This window comes from Coenobita brevimanus, chromosome 31, assembly GCF_032717465.1.
Source record: "Coenobita brevimanus isolate Jiangsu-jjx chromosome 31, ASM3271746v2, whole genome shotgun sequence".
NCBI classification, from domain to species: Eukaryota; Metazoa; Arthropoda; class Malacostraca; order Decapoda; family Coenobitidae; genus Coenobita; species Coenobita brevimanus.
The window spans coordinates 18,783,565-18,799,912 of record NC_136984.1 but is presented as its reverse complement, the minus strand read 5'-3'; positions in this window follow the sequence as shown (position 1 = coordinate 18,799,912).

The following is a 16,348-nucleotide window of genomic DNA, read 5'->3' as shown; positions in this document are numbered from 1 at the left end:
CCCCAGTGTAGAGAACAACTTTCATGTGTGGGGAGGCTCCCCACATAAAGCTCTTCTCAGCAGGGTGGGGTCAAAGGCTTTGTGTCAAATTAACTCTCCTCCTCTTATTGGCTCCCTTCAACCTCTGTCTCTTTGCCGCACTGCTGCATCTTTATCTCTTTTCTATCGCTACTTCTATTGTCACTGCTCCTATGATCTGTCTGCTTTCATCCCTCCACTTCTACGGTGGGTGCGTAGCACCTGTCTAGCAGCAAACTCTTATTCCTTTTCTGTTCAACTCTCTAATGCAAGAGTTAACCGTTACTCCAATCTTTCATTTATGCAACAGGTCAGCTCTGGAACTGCCTCGCTCTGTCTGTATTTCCTACTTCCTATGATCTTCAATCATTCAAACGCAGTGTGTCCAGGTATCTCGAAGTGAACAGATCTTGAATTTTGCTCTCTTCTCTATTATTTTTGTTTTTTTCTTGGAAGGAACGATTTCCGGGCTCCTGGCCTTTGCTTCCTTCTTTCTTGCATAAAAATGATAGAAAGATAAATAGATATTTAACCCGTCACGTCCCGAGGTTTTCCGCACCTCCGACATCCCCCAGTCTCGAGGTATTTTCGAAAATTTTTTTTTTGGCTAAAACCTTCGCTTTTGGTGAGAAACATCGAAAATTCATAGAGAAAATGCTCACCTGAGGTTTAAAATACCCAATCCAGGTAGGAGTTCCTCCTTACCTGACTGGGTTTTCTAACATGCTGGCACCAAAGAAAACGAGTTCTATGGGAGGGTAACTATTTTATCCACTCATAAACGGTATTTATTTATTTACTTGGTACGAATGTATATGTAGTATGAGAGTATATTGGTTTTCAAGCAGTAATAAAGGCATTATAAGCATTGTTTCACTCACTAACTAATCACCATACCTGACCTTTTTTTGCCACATTACCTGATCATTATTTCAGGCTGTTTCTTCTTCTAATGCTATGTAAACATTGTCCTCCACATTGTCATCGATTGGGGAATCACTCTGGCCCTGAATATCTTTACTAGCCAGGTCACTGGTAACAGGTGAATTGTCGAGACAATGGCATGAGGGGGGGAGGGGGGAGGTTATGCGGTGTAAGGCATTGTCCCTGCTTGGCATCTTGTAGAGGAATAGAGGAAGGTGTCCCGTGTATACATACGAAAAATCACGTGCGAAAATTGAAAATTGTGCAAATTAGGGACCTTGCAATTGCACGACGTACTGGTACGTCGCCGGGACTGGCAAATGCAAATCGTTGCAACGTACCCATATGTCGACGGGACGGGGCGGGTTAAATAAAAGAACAGAGGAATGAAAAACAAATAAATAAAAAGAATAATCCATACACCCGATAACTGGCGTCCTCCATTCATAAAAATCTGTAACAGTTGGACATGAACACCTGTAGGTTGAAGTTTCGGGGGAAACAACTCCGGGGATGCGAGTTCCAGAGAGATGCAGTTCGGGGAGTAAAAGAATTCTGATAGGCAGGAGTTCTGCCATATAACTGTGTGACATTCCAATCATGAGCGCTACCAGATGCCCATGAAGCACAAAGGAAGACAGGAAGAGGTGACAAAATGGACGCAACATCGTCTGAGCTTTTGCCATAAATGTAGCTGTAAAATAATACAACGGAGGGAACATAATAGCTGGATTATTAATAACTGCAACAGCTTTGTTCTGAGTTTTTTTCAAGTTTTAATGCAACCTCTCCATATCCATTCCAGAAGGTAGGGCAATATTTTAGCTGAGAGTGCACGTGACTCTTATATATTATAGCTAACTGCTCGTCAGTGAAGAAGTTACGGACTGTGTACAATAATCAAAATTTCTTTGAGGTGGTTTTAGCGTGTGATCTGACATGAGAGGTCCAGCCGAGGGCATTGTTTGGTGAGACACCGAGAATTTCAATACTTTTGGAGGTTGCTAATATTAGTAGCAATGAAGGTAAAATATGAATCTGGCAAGATTAGTCTATTAATATTTTGTATGTGTTAGGTTTAACTGGCAGTAAATGAGACAAGGTCATTTTGTCTCCATTCATTGATCTTAGATAAGTCTTGATCTATGGAGATGGCTGCACTGAGCTGAGCATTGGAGATGTTGTACTTTGTAAATGGGTGTTGAGTTTGAAAGAACTGCGAAGTTATAAGTTGTCTGCATATGAATGGATGGGATTGTGACACATAAGACATCATTAATATGAACTAGGAACGGGGTTGGCGCCAGAACTGATCTTGTGGCGCACCAGTGATAACTGAGTGGAAATTGGAATATACAGTACATCATCTACTTTTACTCGTATTTTTCTGTCGCTGTGATGAGCAAAAGACATTAGTTCATAGTAAGGGAGTTTGGATAGCAGGGACCCGTGCCACACTCTGTTGAAAGCTTTAGAAATATCAAGGGCTACTGCCTGAGTTTCTCCACGTTGGTCAATCGATTGATGGATGGTATGAGTCAGGAGACTGAGTATATCAATGGTGGATCTTTCGTGGCGAAAACAGTATTTTCTATCACTTATTAAGTTGTTAGATTCAAGATGTTTAACTATTTGCTTATTAATTACAATTTCCAACACTTTACCAAGAGAAGATGTGATAGCTGTTGGTCTGTAATGAGAGGAGTCAGAGGAACTTCCTTGCTTTTGAATGGGATGGATATTGGCTTCTTTCCATCAGTTAGGGAATGAAAAAGTACGTATGCATAGTCTGAATAATTTAGCCAGAACAAAGGCAAGTTCTGGGGAACACTTTTTCAAAACTAGTGGAGGAATTCCATCTGGACCTGGAGCTTTGTTGGTTGGTAAATTGTCCATGATGGATTTTACTTATCTAGTCAGTATTTTAAGTGGAACAATTTCGGGAGAGTCAAGTTCTAGTACAGGGACATTCTAGCTGACATCCTCTAAAGTAGAATTTCTGGCAAATGTACTGGAAAGGTCATTTGTAATGTTACCATCTGAAGATTATAGTGGGGGAATGGGTGATGAAATGTTAAAGTTATTTTTGAAAGAACTGAGAGTTGACCAGAATATTCTATTGTCATTAGGATTGTTAAATAGTTTTGATGTTATATTTTGAAGAAAGTTTTTTTTATCGAGATTTATTACAGCTTTTGCAAGGATTCTAGCTATTTTAAATTGACAGGGTGATTCAGATGTTTCTGGTTATCAGTAAGAGTTATATGCTGAATACTTTGGGGCCGTTGCTCTGGCACCATTGCTATCAAACCATTTTGGTTAGTTCGATCTTCTAGTGAGCTGCTGATTTGGTATGAACAATTCCATACCAGCTAGTATTAAGTCATATTTGTCATGGTGACACCCGTTGACTTATCCATACGTTTTGGAATTGCGAGGTCCATCATTTTCATATTTTTCAAATTTTGTGCATGATTATTGGTACGCAAATGCAGGACACCTTACTCTATCCATGATCAGGCGGGGACATTCCCCGACTGCGTGTGACCTGCATGCGGCCTTGTTTCGGTCACTCACCTGTTAGCAGTGACCCAGCACAGTCGTGGCACACCAAGATATCTCTGATGATGAAATTCAAGCCGCCCTTGATGCCTTCACAGGCGACAGTGATTCCCCAATTGATGATGATGTGGAGGACAAGTATTACATGCTGCCTGATGATGAAACAAACAGCAGTGATGAGGAGGTACCATCACCAAGGAAGCAGTGGAATGCTACATACTGTAAGGCTAGGGAAGGCATGCCTCAACCCCAACCACCTGCACGCACCTCTCTCCAGCCCCTAGAGGAAGGGTCTCACGAGGACGAGGACGATGATGGAGCTGTAGAACGTGGTGTTACCTCGTGGCTCGGGAGGGGAAAGGATTTCTCTGCGGGGAACTGAAGGGGCAGCGAAGAAGAAAATAAGGTATGTGGGTTGTGCTTTGTCTGGGGAAGGCGTGAATGGTGGGGTAGGAGTGATCAGTGAAAGTGAAAGTGGTGGTGACAGGGAGGCAGCTCCTGGTCGAGCACGTGGTGCACCAGGGGAGCAAGCAGGTGAGGAGCAGTCGCACCCTAGCACCTCATTCTCCCTGCAAGATTCCTGCACCTCCTTCCCACCGCCTTGTGATGTGGGGAAAGGAAGGAAAGGGAAGGAAAAGGGGAAGGGAAAAGGAGAGGGAAGAGAAGCACGAGTGGGGAAGGGTGCTGCTCTCCACCTCCCCAACTACCCCCACCACCCTCTCCTTCACACCCCAACGAGGGTGACGATGGAGATGAGGCTGGAGTCGTTGGTGTTTCATGGGACTGGGAGGATGGTAGCGACTTCCTGCCTATCGTTCACAAGTTCACAGAGGAGTGGCAGTCTGGCTGTATTGCTCCTGGACTCCATGCAGGATCTGCCAGGGTGGATTTCTTCCACTTATACTTTGGTAAGGAGTTTGTGAAGCGAATTGTGGAGCAAACCAACACATTTGCAGGCAGCCAGCGCCGTGAAAGCGAGCGTGAAGGTACGAAAAGCAGGCACTCCCTGCAATATGACTACCTAGTTACCACAGGTGAAATGTTTATCATTTTAGCCCTGATTCAATTGATGGATATTGTATGGAAAAGACAAATTCCTGGATACTGGTCTACGGACCCTCTGATCAGCACACTCTTCTTCGGGAAGGCCAGAATAGAATTCAGCAAATTCTGAGCCGCCTCCACTTTTACGATGCTGACGACCCTGCTGATGCAAATAACATGGACAGAATGAGGAGAATAAGGATCGTACATGAACACCTATGGGAAAAGTTCCACTCATCCTTCTATCCTTACAGAGACCTTGTCATAGACAAGAGTCTCGTGTTGTGAAGATGCAATATTTCTTTTCGACAGTATATATCCAGCCAGAGACACTGTTTTGGGTTCAAGATCTTCGTTATGTGTGACTGTAAAACTGGTTATGTACAAGATGTAGTCTTGTCCACCGGTGCACAGAGAGAAACAACAGAAGATCAAAGAACTCTCTGGGGCCATGGTATAGACAGTGATAGAGGAGTACCTTCATCATGGTCATGTCCTGTATCTGGATAACTGATACACTAGCCCCCATCTCGCTTAGTACCTCCACCTTCACAACACTGGAGTCTGTGGCATAGTCAAGAAAAACCATTGGCATATGGTCAAGGTTGGAAGGAAACTTGACAAGAATATATATTTTTTTTTTCAAGGCAAATAACATCCTCGCCACCGTATGGAACCACAATAGGGAAGTTTTCTTCCTGTCGACGGTACACCGCCCCCTGATGCACCACACAAACTCCGTGGATTACCACCGTGAGAGGAGGCTCCACATATGGAAACCGGAGTCGGTACTGGACTACAATGTCAACACGAGGCAAGTAGACCAGTCTGACTCCATGATTTCCAGTGCAGAATGTGCCAGGACCACCATGAAGAGGACGAAAAGCTATTCTTCCACTTGCTTGACATCACGGTCCTTGACGCCTACTACTTTCATGACTTCGAGTGGTTTGTGAGGGAGATTTCTCTGGAAATCATCGCGAAATATGCAGAGGACAGGCCTCAGCACTGCACCTGCCCTGCCACAGCCACCCAGACTCCCCTACGCCTCACCACCACTTCCCCAGCACCATCCCTCCTCAACCAAACCATCCTAGACCAAAGCGCAGCTGTCACATATGCCGTCACTCAAAAGTAAGACTAACCACTTATAGAAAAGACACGAGGTACAAGTGTTTGGAATGCAACACTGGACTGTGCGTTGAACCATGTTTCAAAGAATACCACATTTAAGTGCATTACTGAAACTGTGGGTGCTTGCAATAATATGACCCTCACGATATTAGTAAGTGCTGTAAATATGCTGTAATATGACGCTCACAACAATAGTAAGTGCTGTAAATATGCGATAATATGACACTCAACTATAATTGTAAGGCCTGTAAATATGGGATAATATGATGCTCACTATAATAGTATGGCCTGTAAATAAGTGATATCAGTTATATAAGGTGGAAACTGGTATAATGTTAGTCTAAAAGTATAAAGTGGAAAAATAGAATATAAGTTGAAACAACAGCTATAGTGAGTCATATGTTCAAGATTCTTGTGATTTTCATGTGAATGCTGTATGGAACAACGCTTATATATCACCTATATATTTTTTGAAACCAAAATATTCTTGTATTACATGTTTTTGTGTACCAAATCTATACTCAGGTGAACACTTCTGTGATTTTCCATTGCTTCTCACAAAAACAGAGGGGGGAGGGGGGTTTAAACCCCCCAAAAATCTCAAATCTGCTGGGGTTGGCGGGGGGGCAGTGGTGAAAAATCTGCTGGGATGTGGCGGGTTAATGTGGGCCTGGGTAGAATTGACATTACTAGAGAAGAAAGGCTGCTATGGAATGTCAGCAAGATAATGTCTAAATCCAGCCCAGTTTGCCTTATCAAACTGCCATGGGGTCACCCTGACAGTTCAAAAAGGGGAGGTTTGGGGGAGCCGACTAATGAGGCTTTGATGAGTCGTTCTCTCCTGTAATGATCTGGATTATTTTCAGGAATAGATCAAAAGAGATGAGCGTTATGGTCACAATTATCTAGTATTCTGGTTGGTTGCTTTACCCACTGTGTGAGATTAGACGATCCTGCAAACAACATGCACTCTAGATCAGTATCGTCAGTCCTGGCAGAATGTGATAACGATTCTACATTATGTACGTTAAAATAACCCAAAATGGCAATTTCGGTGCTAAAGGCAAGGTTAAGGTTACTCAACTGTGTGGATATGGAGTCAAAAACACTGGGTTCTGAAGGAGCCTTGAGGGAGCCATAGACTACATAGATATATTTGATAAGATATTGATAACTTAGTTTAGACAATGAGTAATCAAAATTAGTTGAAGAAACAGTGTCAACTGCAATTTCAGATATGATATAACAGCAGGTGCCACCTTTGTGGTGGGAGTATGTGTGTGTGTGTGTGTGTGTATATATATATATATATATATATATATATATATATATTGTGTGTGTGTGTGTGTGTGTGTGTGTGTGTGTGTGTGTGTGTGTGGCAAAGTGTGCGTTTTTGTACACTGAAGAACGAAGGTTCGCGCCCCGCCAGGATAATAAACTTTGGGAGCGTTCTTCTGGCCACAAACTATTTTGGCGGACACAAGGGGTCCTGTGTCGCATAATATAAAGTATGCTTGCACCTAGTTGGCTTGTTTGGGCCGATTACACTTGGTTCACAGACTACACACACATCCAAAACCACTCCAACACAACAACTACACTTAAAAGCACTTTTCACACTACATACAATCTCTATCAGACAGCCTAAGCCACTTGGTAGAGACACATTAGCTGTATCATCCGCACATTGGTCTGGATAGGCCGGTCCTGCAGTGGACATTGAAACAGCTAATGAGATGAGATGAGGTATATATACTGTATATAAAACACAAAGTCTCATTTCGTATGTATATAACCCAAACACTCATTTATTTATTTATTTATTGAAAGAGAGAGAGAGAGAGAGAGAGAGAGAGAGACGGTTATGCTGGTGTCACGATATATTTACTGCTACATCATTTCATTCATGTGTCAAAATCTCACAGTAACTTCCTTCCTCTTCCCAGCGCTGACTGCAGTAAACCAAGGATGATGGGGTTTTGCCAGTCTCAGCTGGACAATTGCGTCTAGGTAAAACATTTCACTTTTTTTTTTATCTTAATTATTAGACTTGTTCAACGTTTGACAACAACTCTCTCTCTCTCTCTCTCTCTCTCTCTCTCTCTCTCTCTCTCTCTCTCTCTCGAAGTTTGCTCTCATTCAGCCAGTCTATGACTATAAAATGTCAACGGTTGTCGTGTTTAATGTTTTTATGCGCTGTTTTGTTGTTGTTGTTTTTTATATGATGTCTAATGACTTGATCGTATTTTAGTTTTTTTCTTTAGTCTTATCTTTTTCTTTAGTCTTTTATCTTTGTCTCTATTTTCAGTTTCTTTTTTGTCGTAATCACTGAAATCCAGTGGCATTTAACCGTGCCTGTTGCACCGCCAGGAAAATTTCTTTCATCCATATTAAACAAACCTGTTTTTATCAACAAAAGTCTCATCTTAATTTCTATAGCCTTTGAATTTATCTTAAATGTTATAATTCTGAGGCATCTTTCCATTCGTAAACAATTCTCTGACCGTTGGTATGGATTCAGTCTGCGATGCTCCACTGGCGGTTTTTAATGAGAGGGTTCAGTTGTATAAAAGGCTGACTGTATATACTTTTATCTTCACAACAGTTATGAGACGTTGCACAATGAAACTCGAGTAAATCATAGGAAAAAAAGGTTAAAGCCATGACAGTTGTTATTAAATTTTGTGACTGAGTTCTCGTAAAATATAATATTAAGTAACTATGAATATCGCCGATCCCTCTCAGCGAACATACTGTAGTAGCAGCAGCAGTAGTAGTAGTAGTAGTAGTGTTCTGGGTGGTGGAGTGAGAGGACGTGTGCCAGGCGCTCCGTGTTATCGTCTCGAAACCATAGTAAAAATGATTGTGGGCTCTTAGAAATTAATACCCACTCCAGCATAAAGTGGACACTGATGCATATGTGAAATAAAATCTTAAATATCAGCTATATATAGCTTGGAAAATGTGAAAATTTGTGAAAATTACAGTGTGAGGGGAGGAAGTGTGTGTGTGTTTGTGTGTGCAGGGACAGTTAGCGAGCGAGGTGCTGACCTGAGAGGGTTATCTGGACTGGTGTCAACACCATACATTATATCATCAGCCACCCGGGACCCCGCCACCACATGTGCGCTGCCCCACACACCCAGAATATAAGTATCGCCACCCTCACTTACAAAATCAGTACCTCTCTGAAGCCTATTTTTCAGTTATTAGCTTTGTCAACAAATAACAATGAGACGTGGGATGCCTGTCACACACCTCTTGCTCACTCTATTATCCTTGGAGCACTAACTCCATTTCCCTAACACATCACCTGTTACCACACGCTGAATATCACCCACTGATCACTAACATACACACTTAATAATACAATGTATAAACACTGTATCAAACACTAAAAATAACAACAACTACCACTAACTATACAACAATCTCCTACATACACACCACCAGCATAGCCAGGTGGTATAGAAGTGTGGCATACAAAAACATTGGGATAGGCTACTGCCCCCGAGATATAGGCCCTGAAGCCTTTGCCCAGAGTCGGACACGTAAAAAAAAAAAAAAAAAAAAAATTTAGGTAGGGAATCTTACACGCACCTTAGATGACACTGTAATGTAAACACATCATACATACAGACACATACACAGTGACTGTTCTTAACCCGCGCCGTCCCGGGGACGTACTTCCACGTCCTCACGTTTTGTCACAGCTAATCCTGGGGACGTACTTCAACGTCCTGCAATTGCAAGGTTCATAATTTCCACAATTTTCAAAATTCGCGGGAGATTTTCGTTTCGCCCGGGTACCCAAGCCTCCCCTACCTGCCGCCAGGCGGGCAGCGTCCTAGACCCCGCGTGACCCGCGCTCACCCTTGTCTCGGTCACTCACCTGCTAGCAGTGACCCAGGTCAGACATGGCGCGGAAAGGTCTCTCAGACGAGGAAATCGCATCCATCCTGGAAGCCTTCACTGGAGACAGTGATTCTCCACTCGATGATGATGTGGTGGATCGCGATTACGTCCAGCCAGAGGAAGAAATAAGTAGCAGTGATGAGGAGGTCCCTTCGCCCCGAAAAACGCGGTATGTGACATACCGTAAGGCAAGGGAAGGCCAGCCTGCTCCCCAACCACGTGCACAGCTATCTCTCCATCACGAATCTGATCAGGACGAGGATGAGGACGATGAGGATGACGGAGGCCTAGGACGTGATATCGCCGCGTGGTTGGGAAAGGAGAAAATATCACCACGTGGATCAGAAGGTGGGGCGAGACGACACATAGGGTATGGTCAAAGTACTTTGTCTGGGGAAGTGGCAAGTGGTGTGGTGGGATTGCTGGGAGAAAGAGAAAGTGTTGTGGCAGCAGTGCGGGGTGAAAGTGAGAGTGGTGTGGGGGTAGTGCGGGGTGAAGGGGCCAGTGGTGTGAGGGAGGCAGCACGAGCACGTGGTGCTCGTAGGCCTAGGGGAGAGGAGGTTGAGTCACTCCCCAGCACTTCTTTCGCCCCTGAATATTCCCAAACTTCCTCCCCACAGCCCCAGGATGTGGGGAAAGGAAAGAAAGGGAAGGGAAAGGGTAAAAGAAAAGGGAGAGGGAAGAGAAGTGCGAGTGATGAGAGGCGCCGCTCTCCACCTCCCCAACCTCCCCCACCACCCTCACCTCCCCACCCTGACGAAGGGGACGATGGTGACGTGGCTGGAGACGGTGGTGTCACGTGGAACTGGGAGGATGGGAGTAATTTTACTCCCATCATTCACCCTTTCACTGAGGAGTGGCGGTCAGGTTGCACGGCTCCAGGTGTAAATGCTGGTTCGTCACGGTTAGATTTTTTCAACTTGTTCTTTGGTGAGGCGTTTGTTGGGCACATAGTAGAACAAACAAATATTTTTTCACAATCCCAGCACCATGAAAGTGAACGTTTAGGAACCACAAGCAAGCATGCAGAACAGTATGACTATCCCGTGACTATTTCAGAGATGTTCCTATTTTTGGCCCTGGTAATCTTGATGGGTGTGGTGAGGAAAAACCAAATTCCTGCCTACTGGACAACTGAGCCAATCATCCTCACACCTTTCTTTGGAAAGGTGATGGGTCGTAACAGATTTCAGTATATTCTCGGCCGCCTCCACTTTTTTGATGCAGATGATCCAGCCAATGCAAATAACACCGATAAAATGAGGAGAATTAGGCTGGTATTTGATCATTTACGGGAAATGTTCCGCTCCTCATTTTATCCCTACAGAGACCTGGTCATAGACGAGAGTCTTGTGTTGTGGAGAGGCAATATTTCCTTTAGGCAGTACATACCCAGCAAGAGACACCGTTTCGGGTTCAAGATCTTTGTTATGTGTGACTGTAAGACTGGTTATGTGCAAGACATAGTCTTGTACACGGGCGCACAGACAAATATAATAGAAGATCGGAGTATAGGACTCTCTGGGGCCGTGGTGAAGACAATGATAGAAGAGTACCTTCATCGTGGTCATGTGTTGTACCTGGACAACTGGTACACTAGCCCTCTTCTCGCTAGGTTCCTCCACCAACACGACACCGGAGTCTGTGGTACAGTCAAGAGAAACCGTCGCCATATGGTCAAGATAGAGAGGAAACTTGACAAGAACGAGGTGGTTTTCTTCCAGGCCAATAACATCCTTGCAACCCTGTGGAGCCACAACAGGGAAGTTTGCCTCCTATCAACTGTTCACAGCCCCCTGATGCACCGCACAGACTCCGTAGATCACCGTAGCGAAAGGAGGCGCAACGTATGGAAACCAGAGTCTGTACTTGCCTATAATCTGAACATAAGGCAAGTTGATCAGTCAGACTCGATGATTTCAAGTGTTGACTGTGCCAGGACCACGATGAAGTGGTACAAGAAACTCTTTTTCCACTTGCTCGACATCACGGTCCTGAACGCCCACTACCTGCACGCAATGACCACCGGAGTATCCGAGACCTTTGAGGGGTTTGTGAGGGAGCTGGCACGTGAAATAATCGCCAAGCATGCCCAGGACAGACCCACACACCGCACCCGCGCCCCCCGTGCTGCTCAGACTCCCCTACGTCTTTCAGGCCGCCACTACCCCAGCGCAATCCCTTCCGAACCAAACCGTCGTAAACCCCAGCATTGCTGCCATGTATGTAGGCACTCGACAGTCAGACCATCCACGCAGAGAAAAGACACAAGATACGAGTGTGTCGAGTGCAATGTTGAGTTGTGCCTTCAGCCTTGTTTCAAGGAATATCATAATTTCCTACACTACTGAAACTGTGTGGGAAGGCGAAATGACGCTCATGATAATGGTAAGGCCAGTCAGTAGGTGCTAAGTCAAATATAAAGTTGAAACGGGTGTTATTTTTTCAGAAAAGTAATGTATAAGATGAGAATTAGTGTAAGTGGAAAGAATTGTTATCAAAACTACACCCACTGTGTAAATCTGGTCAGTAAATATGTGATAGCAAGGAAATAAAGTGGAAACGGGTGTAATGTTAGCATGAATAAAACGTATAAGTTGAACATTACTGTAAGTTGTCATAATTGATGTCACGAGTACACCCACATTCTGGTCAGTAAGTATGTGATAGGAATTATATACAGTGGAAGATGTTGTAATGTTAGTAGTAAGGTATTTTATAAGTTGATTACTAGTGTAAGATGAAACAAATGATATCGCGATAACACTCCCTCTGTAAGTACGTGCAAATATGACGCTAAGTTCCATCGTACGTTCAGAAATGATGTGATATCAATTATATCAAGTGTTTACATGTGCAATGTTAGTGTAGAATTATTATATAAGTACAAAAATAGGTTGTAAGTTGAATTAGTTGTCATAGTGACTTCACCATGTGTGTTATTATGCGTTATTATTACGCTATATATTTACGTAAGGCCTGAAATAATCTCAAAACAGTTCTATAAAGTTGAAAAGCGTATAATAATATTAGAAAAGTATTATGTAAGTAGAAAAAGCACAATACGAGTTGAAACAACAGTCACAGCGAGTTCACTCACTACGTAAATAAGCGCTAACATTACGCTAAATGTTATCAAAAGGCCTGTGAATACGTAAAAACAGTTCAATAAAATGTAAAATGGTATAATGTTATTGTAGAAGTATTATGTAAGTAAAAAAAATTATATGTATCATGATTTTAGAATGTTGGCGATTCATCGTGACCAAGTTGGCTGATTTTGCTCGTTTCGCACGATGGTACAATGCTTATTTCTGCTCTATTTTTGTATAAAATCCAATATACTCTTTTATCACATGTTTTTATGTTTGTAATAAATTCATTTCTACTTACTTTCATTGGTTTCCCAAACTTATAATACCATAGAAAACGTTTGAGGCTCACACCGCCTAGGGAGAACACGGGGCCAGGTGGGACCAAGGCATACCTGGTTAAGCTAATTAGGGACCCCGGGGACCACTTTCTTTGCCACCGGCCATTGTTTCTGACCAAAAGCGAAAGTTTAAGCAAAAAAAAAAAAGGGTCGAAAAATGGTCGGGATTGGGGGGTACCAGTGGTCGAAAAGTGGCCGGGACGGGGCGGGTTAAATAACTATAAAACATATTATATATAGAATCTCATCTTATGAATATATAACCAATCACAGTAGATAAGTCTATAATATAATAATAAATAGTACAATAATAATTAAAACTTTAATTTTAATTTTTAAAATTAATAAATATAATTTCAATTAAAAAACAAATTTAAACATAGTACCCTAGTTTTAACCCGCGCCGTCCCGGCGACATGAATTAACGTCCGCACATGATGTGCACTCATGTCCCGGCGACGTGAATTAACGCGGCAACATTGCAAGGTCCCTAATTTGCAGAATTTTCAATTTTCACTAGTGATTTTGCGAATGATTTTTGGCACGTATACACGGGACACCTTCCTCTATTCCTCTACAAGATGCCAAGCAGGGACAGTGCCTTACACCGCATAACCTTTCCCCCCCCACCCTGCACGCCATTGTCTCAGCAATTCACCTGTTACCAGTGACCTGGCCAATAAAGACATTCAGGGCCAGAGTGATTCCCCAATCGATGACAATGTGGAGGACAAAGTTTACATAGCATTAGAGGAAGAAACAGTCAGAAATGATGATCAGGTAATGTGGGAAAAAAAAGGTCATGAATGGTGATGAGTTAGTGAGTGAAACAATGCTTATAATGCCTATATAACTGTTTGAAAACCAGTATACTCTTGTACTACATATAAATTCGTACCAAGTAAATAAATAAATACCGTTTATGAGTGGATAAAATAGTTACCCTCCCATAGAACTCGTTTTCTTTGGTGCCAGCCTGTTAGGAAACCCAGTCAGGTAAGGAAGTACTCGTACCTAAATCGAGTATTTTAAACCTCAGGTGAGCGATTTCTCTATGAATTTTCGATGTTTCTCACCAAAAGCGGATGTTTGAGCCAAAAAAAAAAGGTCCAAAAATGTCAGGACTGGGGCGTACCACTGCCCAGAAAACGTCGGGATGGGGCGGGTTAAATACACTATTATTATTAAATACAGTAGTAATAAGGGTATTTTTAATATAATATTTATATAATAGGACTAATGTAAACTCCATACAATTACAAACTAGAACTACTTACTCAACCCTCTCAAAATTCTCTTTTGTATTCAAAAGAAATACTAAACAAACCTTGGTAATGCCAATGTGCCTTAGTAAACCAAGGTGCCTCTATCTTACCCCCACAACACACCACAACCACACGTCACACATTACATGTCACAACACCAACACACACACACGCACACACACACTGTCCCAACACCACACACCACACCACACCCACCCCTATACCATAGCGTCCGAAGACCCAATATCAATTAACTACACACACACACACACACACACACATTGCCACTACGACACACACCACCCTTACCCCTACACCTTAACGCCTGAAGACCCATTACCAATACACAAGGCTCCACGTTATTGCACCACACCCATTGGCCACCTACTTAACCCTTGAACAAAGAAGCGTTGTTTTACTTCATAATCAAACTTTGAATACATAAAAATTATCAGTTCAGTCGATTATTAGTATAAGACAGAATAATTAGATATTAACTGATATGCAAAACTAGAGAAAAACAAGCAAAGTGCTTCATAACTTAGTCATATTGTCTACAAAAATAGAAGTAAAACAAGCACATTCTTCATTTATATCAAATCTAAATTTAAAATTCATATTGTAAAACAGTAGTTCTAGTAACATTATATTTAATTTTCATTTAAAAGTACTACAAAAAGTAGCCATAATTATTATTATTAATACTGTACCACAGTATAAAAACTTTAACACCATGGCCACGCCACAGTATTGTTGTCAGTGCTCCAGTAGGCAGCATAAGTGTATCAGGTGCTCATGTGCAACAAATAGGTCACCGTGTACATACTGTAGGCTGGGTCCTTTCTGTATGAATGTGTCAGGTAATCACAGCCCACCAGAAGCGGCACTTGACCGCTTCCACCATGGCAGGCGACAGATTGGTGACATGGAAATTGATGGGGCGGTCACTAACAAGATCCACGATCACACGACATGCCTGGTGGTGAAATACCCCGTGGTGAAGCGAGGGATAGGGATGGACGCCAAGATGCGAGAGATATGGTAGTGCTGGGTGGGTTAAATCACCATGGGGAAGTGAATAGTAGAGAAGTTGGGGATGAGGAACATCAGAATATTTATAATAGAAATGAAACTCAGGATGAAAACCACCATAGAGGAGTGCATGAAAGAGGGAATCATCCAGGTATTTTACGTCCTCAGAACGGTAGTGACACAAATAACGAGGCAGCAGAACAGCCTCACAGGTCTGTGCTAGAAGGTCGTCCCACATACTGGATGGGCAAATCCCGAGAAAATGCAGTAACCTGGGTGAACACCACATATAATGAAATAGTTGGGTGGTCTTCGAGTAACCTTTTTGAACCTCCCAGATGCAATGCTACAACTGACATGATTAAGGAAATCACTCGCCTGATAGCCAACTACAACAATAACACACCCATTGCCTCATTCTCTCTTAAGGTCTTTGCACTAATACCACATATGTTCCTCAACAAGACCCGCCCAAGAGCTAGCATTGCAGAAAATATTAAGGCCATCCAAAGGCGGGTGGAAATATGGAAAAGATGTGAAATCGACAACCCACTTGAGGAAGCAAGGGCCTTGCAGATGAGAATAAACAACCAAGGCAGAAGAAATCAGAATACCAACGATGTTGCAAGGATTTTTGGCAGCAAGATGAGACAGAGGAAGGTCTCGATAGCAACAAGATCCCTGTCAGCTGAATCACCAAATGGAGTACTTGACCTGACAGATGAAACAATGCAACAACTAAAAGAAAAACACCCGACTGCCCGACAAGCAAGTGCCCGGTCAAAGCTTGATGGCAACTCCACTCCTCCCAATCACATCATATATGACAGGATAACTGGAGATATCATATGGCGGAAGGCAATGCACAGACAGGGAGGGGCAGGACAGTCAGGCCTGGATGCAAAATCTTGGCGAGTAATCCTCAGTAACATCAAGTTTGGGGAGGCAGCAACAGACCTATGTAACACCATTGCCTCTCTGGCGAGGAAGCTGGCTTCAAGTCAGTGCAGTAACATCGAAG